At 40.9% G+C, this 7,922-nt stretch overlaps 1 pseudogene; it reads right to left on the reverse strand.

The window, feature by feature from the left end:
- Window positions 1–6,939: 6,939 nt before the first annotated feature.
- On the reverse strand, window positions 6,940–7,703 carry LOC101638413 (annotated as a pseudogene).
- Window positions 7,704–7,922: the final 219 nt, after the last annotated feature.

The raw sequence follows: 7,922 nt of genomic DNA on the forward strand, positions 1-7,922 counted from the left end.
GTAAGTATTTCCCATTAAAACAAGTAAAAGAAAAGTTGTAAGACTGCACCTTATCACAGATGGAAAGTTTGCGGGACCAGAAAAGGCAACAGAGCCCCACCGAGTTCTTATTCTGGTAGGTTTCACTGTGTGGACCCATGTTAGATACAGTATTATTACTACCCAGGAAAAGAAGCTTGCTTAGCTATTTCAACATCTGTTTCTTAGCACCTTAAAGTGCTTCATCTCTTGACATGAATGGGCTGATTCCTTCTAAATCTTCACTATGTCCTCTACACTGGGACTACAAACGCAATCTTGGGAGTTTCGTTTCATTATTGCCTCTCTCCAGTTTGATGTTGGACAATTCCTCTTCTTTTCCCACCTAACTAATAATGCCCTGAAAATTTCCCACCAATGATATGAAACACAGTGTCTCTCACCCAAAAGTTTTGCTCTGGCTGACTCTTGCATCTGTTTAATACTTCCCTCTGAGTTGTTATCCTTCTCTGATATCTTGCCCTCTATTCTGAATCCATTCTCCCTTGTCCTGACTCCAAGTGGCCACAGATATTTTCTAAAACCATTACTCACATAAGACATTTGTGTTAGGTTTTCTCCTCTTGAAGATTTGGAAGAATTTCCTATATCATAAAATTGTATTCGGTGTGACCTAAAATTAAATATTTCAGACTTTTCTTTATAAAAGTCCCTCTACCCATGACAAGGAATTTCTCATTCATTGAGTTGGAGAGGGAATCTCCTGTTCGCTTCCCGCAGGGCAATTCTGCTCTCTACCAAAGCTCCCCATCCATTAATCTCCTTTCTACTCAGGCCCCAAAGCTCAACATTCCTCCAACTATTATGCAAGCTAGTTCATTTCATTCAATGTCTGTATCAGTCCATTTGGTCATATCCGGAAGGCTTATTTTTTTCTCCTAAGTAAATATATTTTCCTAAAAGGAATTTGATGGCAGCTTTTAAATAATCGTTCCCTACCACTCTTAACTCAAAGATAAATAAGCTATAATGCATGTTCTTATCCCTGCATTTTATTCTCAATGGAGTGATACTTTCCAATTGTGAGATGGATCACTTGTGTACTCGGTTCACAACTCTGTTGGGTCTTTGCAAAGTGTCCTGTGGCCAAAGGACCCACCTGGCTGTCTCTCTGATCCCATTTCTTCCTACTCTCCATCTTTTCCAATCACACTTGAGTCAAAAACCTACCAGCTATGAATTCATCAAGCAGGCTTCTACCTCAGTGCCTTTTAAAATATTATTCTTTTTTTTAATTAAAAAGAAATAATTTTATTGGGGTCTCACATAGCTCATAACATTCCATACATCAAATGTATCAAAGATATTTGTACATATGCTGCCATAATCATTTTCTAAACACTAAATACTTTCTATTTGAGCCCTTAGGATCAGCTCCTGTTTTTTCCCTCCCTCCTGCCTCCACCCTCGTGACCCCTTGATAAATGATAAATTATTATTGTTTTCATATCTTACACTGACCGCTGTCTCCCTTTACCCACGTTTTTGTTGTTCGTCCCCCTGGTGTGTGTGTGTGTGTGTGTGGGGGGGTGTTATGCATTAATCATTGTGATCAGTTTCCCCTTCCTCCCCACCTTTTCCCTACCCTCCTGGTATAGCTACTCCCATTTCTGTTCCTGAAGGGTTTATCTGACCTGGGTTCCATGTGTCATGAGCTCCTCCCTGTACCAGTGTACATGCTCTGGTCTGGCCAGAGCTGAAAGGCAGGATCTTTCTTTCAGATATCAAATGATTTAGTCTTTAGCTCCTTTGGTGATTTTTCTCTGATGAACACTTCTAAATAGATATCCCTTCCTCAGCACTTTGTAGCCCCCTTTAAAAATCACATCTTCCGCATTGCACATTTTCTTAAGAGTTTGTTCATGGTCTGCCTCTTTGCTAAAATGTCAAATCCATAAAGCAAGAGACCTTGTTCTGTTGACTGCTGTATCTCACGTAAGAGAGAGTCAATACATACTGGATGGTTAATCGATATATCAATAGCAGTGGACAGTGGACTTTACAGGGGCACAAAGGATACACTCTGCTAAAGAACTGTTGGGGAAAATTAATACAGAAGCAATAGAAAGCTGAGTGAGCATAAGCAAGGGTGAGGAGAGTTTTCCAGAGAGCTAGGTAGTAGCATGCATAGAAGCAATGAAGGAAGAGCTATTTTAAGGAGCCCTGGGATATTTCATTTTGCTTAAATACAAGTTCTATATGAACGATTGACTTTGGCAAGAGCAGATTCCACAAATTGGGCTACAAAGGTACAATGTGTAGACTGCGATCCAGGAGTGTGAGAGCTCTTTTTGGTTCCTGTGCTGCTGATCTTGAACCTGCACAGATGAGACCCTGTTGATTGACATTACAAATTCCTAGTATTTAATAAGACAGTTCATCATGGTGGCTCAGTACTCCATCTATCCATCTTGGACTGACACCTGCCAAGTTTCCCACAATGATTCTGCCTTCCCTAATCTTAACAAGATCCTAACCCACATGTCACCACACTCGCTGACACTGAAAGTTTCCATGCATGTTGGTTTTCCCCAGACTAAAGTGTTTCTTGGAAGTCAGATTTCAGTATTAAATGGAAAACCTGGGTAACCGGGTAAACTGGGATGAGCTAGCTGGTCACCCTAATACTCCCTGTCCTGAAGCATTTTTAATTTTTTGTCTTTATTTTCAACAGTTGTATTGGCAGGCAATTTACATATTGCATAATTCAATAGTTCAATCATTCATCTTATCATGGAGAATTGTACAATCACCCCCACATCAATTTTTTTAGAATATCTCCCTCCCCTCGTTAAATAACTTCCAAGATGAGTTATGCAATCATAATCCATTCTAGTGCTCTCCCCTCATCCCGTCTTCACCATTTACTCCCAAGTTCCCCTTACCCTCCCATCATCTACCCCCACCCCTGCATCCCCTATAGCCCCTTATATCAGCCCCTTCTCATTATGCATCAAAGAACTTTATATCTTAATCTTGGAAATCAGTTGAGAGATATTAATTTAGTTTATTGCAAGGTAGTCAGCACAAGGCATGCAAGTAAGATTTCAAAACATTCATTTAGAACTGGAGAATCAGAATTGAATTATGCACCCATTTGTTTTCAGCGATATCAGGGAGGTGAGCACACATTGATAACTGATCCCTTTGGCACTTCGTGATCACACAGGCTGGTGTGCTTCTTCCATGTGGGTTTTGCTGCTTCTGAGCTAGATGGCTGCTCTTTTACCTTCAACTCTTTAAGACCCTAGATGCTTTATCTTTTGATAGCCAGGCTCCATCAGCTTTCTTCACCACATTTGCTTATGCACCTGCTCTGTCTTCAGTGATTGTGTCAGGAAGGTGAGCATCATGGAATGCCAGTTTAATAGAACAAAGTATTCTTGCATTGAGGGAGTACTTGAGTGGAGGCCCAATGTCGTCCTGCTGCCTTTATACTAAATGTATAAATACATGCACATAAATCTATTTCCCCACCTTCAAATATAAATATATTTACATATGTGCATGCCTTTATTTAGACCTTTATAAATGCCCTTTGCCTCCTAGCTCTTTCCTCTATTTCCTTTGACTTTCCTCTTGTCCTATCATGTTCAGCCTTAATTTGGGTTACAGTAATTCCTCTTGGTTACATTATTACCCTTGATCACGCCCTACCAGGCCTCCTACGCCCTCCTCACCATCGATTTGGATCACTTGCTGTTCCCTTGTCTCTGGGTAAACTTTTTATTTTAAAGGAAAGCATCAGCCTCTGGAAAGGGATCTATTACCTATGTTATCTCTCAAAAAAATGCACTTAATTCCAGTAGTTATCCAGGCCTGCTATACTAGAAAACCACAAGTAGATGCCTTTCAAAACAGAAAATTATACTCTCACCGTTGAGTTGGCTAGAAACCCAAGATGAGAGGGATACAGAGGGAAAGGCTATTTCTCTCCACTGCTCTCGGGGAAGAGCTTTGCCTCTTTGACTTCTTTTTTCTGGTTCCTTGACTATTTTCATGTATCTTGACATCTGTCTTCCTCATCTGTGCTGCTCATTTGCTTCTTTGATTTCTTTATCTATCCAGAGAGATTGGCTCAAGATACAAGGAGGCTTCAAAAAGGTCCTGGGAAAATTAAATGACCTAACATAACAAAGACAACTCATTCCCAAATGCAATTCTAACGTTAGTCAGAAAGGCTAGGGTTCACAGTGCGCGCGCACGCACACACACAGACACGCACGCACACACACACACACACACACTTCATTATAGTTTGCATGAAAGTGTAAAGAAAGCACTCATTTTCCATTCGTCAGTTTATATCTATTTTGATTTGTCACATTGGTCGCAGTCCCCTCAATGTAACAGCACTTTCCCCATTTCCTCCCTGGGTTCTCCATTTCCGCTGGGTCTTCTTTCCTGCTCTTTACTGCTTTCAAAGCTTTGTTTTTGGGAAAATGATGCTGTTTTGGTCTCATAGGGTTGATTGTCCTGAGGAGTCTATTCCTCCCTGGTGTTATTAAGTCCCTCTATAGGTCTATTTACTGTGTGGTTGAAAGTCGACCCTTGGGGATGAGTCCAATTTCAGTCTTGAAGAGCACCTAAGAACCACACACAGTCTTGGAGGCCAGGCCAGTGTCTATCCAGCCAGTAATTCTGGCCTTTGTAAAACAAGCTTGACTTTTGTTGATCATTTTCTCTCCAGGACCTTTTGTTCTGATCTTGATCAGAGTGGCTGGGCACCATCTAGTTCTTCTGATTTGAAGGAGGTGGGGCCAATACAGTACAACATTTATATATATTTTGGGGACATAGTTCAATCCATAATGTTGGCTTCATGTTATAGGGGACAGTTGATATTATGTTTAGTGCATTTCATTTTGTCTTTAGATGTTCACTTAATCTTGTATCATTTTGGAGATCAAGGGGTTGTTTATACCATTCTTAATGTTTGTAGCATTTCTAGCTTTAAAACAAATCATTTTATTGGGGGCTTGTACAACTCTTATCACAATCCATCTATCCATCCATTGTGTGTCAAGCACATTTGTACATTTGTTGCCCTCATCATTCTCAAAACACATTTGTTTTCTATTTGAGCTCTTGGTACCAGCTCCTCATTTTCCCCCTACGTCACTTTTTTGTGTGACATATGAAGAACGTGGCAGGCCGACTTAGGGAGGCTGCTTATGACTTGTTTCTCATGCTTCATGCTTACTTTTTAATTCAGAGATTGTCTACTTTGAAGTCACATTTTAAGTGACTTGGGTATCTTTGGCTTAAGAGTGTCTATAGAAGTAAATATAACTATATTTATATATATAACATATATATATTATATATATAATTTATATATATATATAACACATCACAGAGACATAGAGAACACTTGTACACATGTGGTGTGAGAGCATAACAGTATTGAGAGTATTATAAGAGCACACATAGCAGTGACTTATACTTGCACCCATTTGATTTGAGAACATTATGCAGATACATATAAAATCCTGTCTTACTTATATAGAGTAAGAATATAAGTGGTAGTTTATGAGAGCTTACCTTAGTGGCCATAACTTATTCTTGGGTTCATCTATCCTCTGATAATTTACTCCTCTGTGAGGAAGATTATTTTTCCACTTTCCAAGTTTAAATTTTGTAGCAATGTACACATACACTCTCTTTGGAGTCTTGCCTTTCCAATTGGTACTGTCTTTTTCATTTGAAATGTTTCACTTATACCAGACTCTTCTCCTCCAGCATAAACACGGGGTCTCTCTGACCCTAAGAGAAAACAACTCTTCTCCACCTTCCTCTTAAGCTAGTAGGGTGCACTCATTCCTGATTCTATCAGATTTCTTGGGAGCGGACTCTGAACTGTGCCTGAGCGCAATCATTACCCATTCTCTTGCTTCTTCTCTCAGCATTTCACGGAAACTAGTCTCTTTAGCACAGCATCCGCTACTGAATACGACCGATGCTCTTTGTTATTCTTTCAAAAACCCTTTCTGTTCTTTAGGTTCTTTGATGCATTTCCCTCTCAGAATGCTTTTCTTTTTTGGCGTCTGGGGCACTGCCCTCTCCCGATACTCCCCTTAGCTCTCGGTTTGGTTATTTTATTTCCTTTACTGACTTCTTTTCTCTTCCCATCCTCTAAAAGTTGGTGTCCTTTAATATTTTGCACTAACTCTTCTTTCTATATATTCTCCTGGAGGCCCTTTAATCGATTTCTATGAGTTTAACAATTATTTCAAAGATGGCTCCTATCTATATCTATATTTACTGATTCTTCAGAGTGGACTTTCATTTCCAGCTACACTTTCACTCATGTAGTCTCACTGTCATCCAGTCGATGGTGACTCGTAGTGACCCTATAGGACAGGGTAATGCTGTCCCCGTGCGTTTTTGAGACTATAACCCTTTGTGGGAGTAGAAAAGCTCATCTTTGTCCCATGGAATAGCTGGTGGTTTTAAACTGTTGAGCATTGCTAAATCCTTCTGAACACTAACCTTAACATATCTAAATAAGAGATGAAGGGCCTCTCTCTCTCTCTCTCTCTTTCATCAGCCAAAAATCTCCTTTTCCTGACTCTTCTGTGTAATAGCACACCTGTTTTGTAAAAATCATTTCAATTTTTTATTTCACTTGTTTAGTTCAACAATTAATACAAGTTTAGCACACATTAGACATTCTTTTTATAGATCAATAATATGAAATGTTGAGTAAGTTACAAATTATAGCAGTCAAAATATATGACATTGTTGATGGTAATATTACAAGTATGTACTTGACTATTAACCACAAAGGTGGCGATTCAAACCCACTGCATGGCGCCATGGGAGAAAGTCTTGCCATCTTCCTTCCTTCCTTTCTTTGCTTTTCATCATTTATTTAAGTGCAACCATCCAAGAGGAATTTTAGATCTTGTTGAAAGCAGCCACATCCATGGATTGTACATAGTCTTCAAAAGCAGTTATCTGTTCTTCCAGCACATCTGTACCAACTTTAGCATTTTCAACTACACACTGTCTTTGCAGTTTTTACATTCCATACCCCACTGGAACGAGCTTGGCTGAGCCCGAGACCCTGCCGGCGGCTAGAATGCTTTTGACGCACTCTCCCAGGCTTGCCATGTCGGTCTCATCATCCCACGGTTTCACATCTAGTGAGATGGAAGACTTGGCAACAAGTGCAGGCTTCTTGGCTTTCTTTGACCCACATGGTTCAAGGCGCTCTTCTCTTAGCCTCTTTGCACCTTCACTTTCCTCCTCCTCCTCAGATCCAAAGAGATCGATGTCGTCATCATGCTTACTGTCTGCCGCGCCACTTCCTGTGGTGTCTTCCACATCAGCAGGGCCATACTTGCCCAAAGCTCTCTTTACTCCTGGCAAACTGGCTTTTTCCTTTTCAGACGACTTGATGCGATTATGGCAACGTAGGGCACGATACAAGTCAGCGGGTGGAGGGCTGGAGATTGCTTCAAACACTGCCACGTCTGTTTGTGATGAGGCACATACCCCTCGAGGTAGCTCTTGTCGGCCAGGTGACCATTGAGCACCTGAAGGCTGGCAGGGCCTTTCAAGTCTCCGAAACCCGTGGGATTAGCTGTACCAGGAGGTGGGCGGCAGCGGAGGAAAAGCGGGTCGCAGACCAAAGGGTAGAACGCTAAGAGACGGGGCATAAAAGGGCTTGGCCATCTTTCATACCCAAACTAGCCACGAGAATGCTTCATGGAGCTGTTTTTCTCTCACATGTGGTGCCACCACGCGTCAGAATCAAAGGGTTGGCAACAGATTTGGTGCTGAGGTTTGCATTATATTTCTTCACCCAAAGGAATTCCTTCCTTTTAATAACATACATGGATGCAACGGTCAAATCCTACTGAGTCTAACTCAGAAAC

Source organism: Echinops telfairi, unplaced genomic scaffold (assembly GCF_000313985.2).
Source record: "Echinops telfairi isolate 266 unplaced genomic scaffold, ASM31398v2 ScPeMD7_1;HRSCAF=3_0, whole genome shotgun sequence".
Lineage (NCBI taxonomy): Eukaryota > Metazoa > Chordata > Mammalia > Afrosoricida > Tenrecidae > Echinops > Echinops telfairi.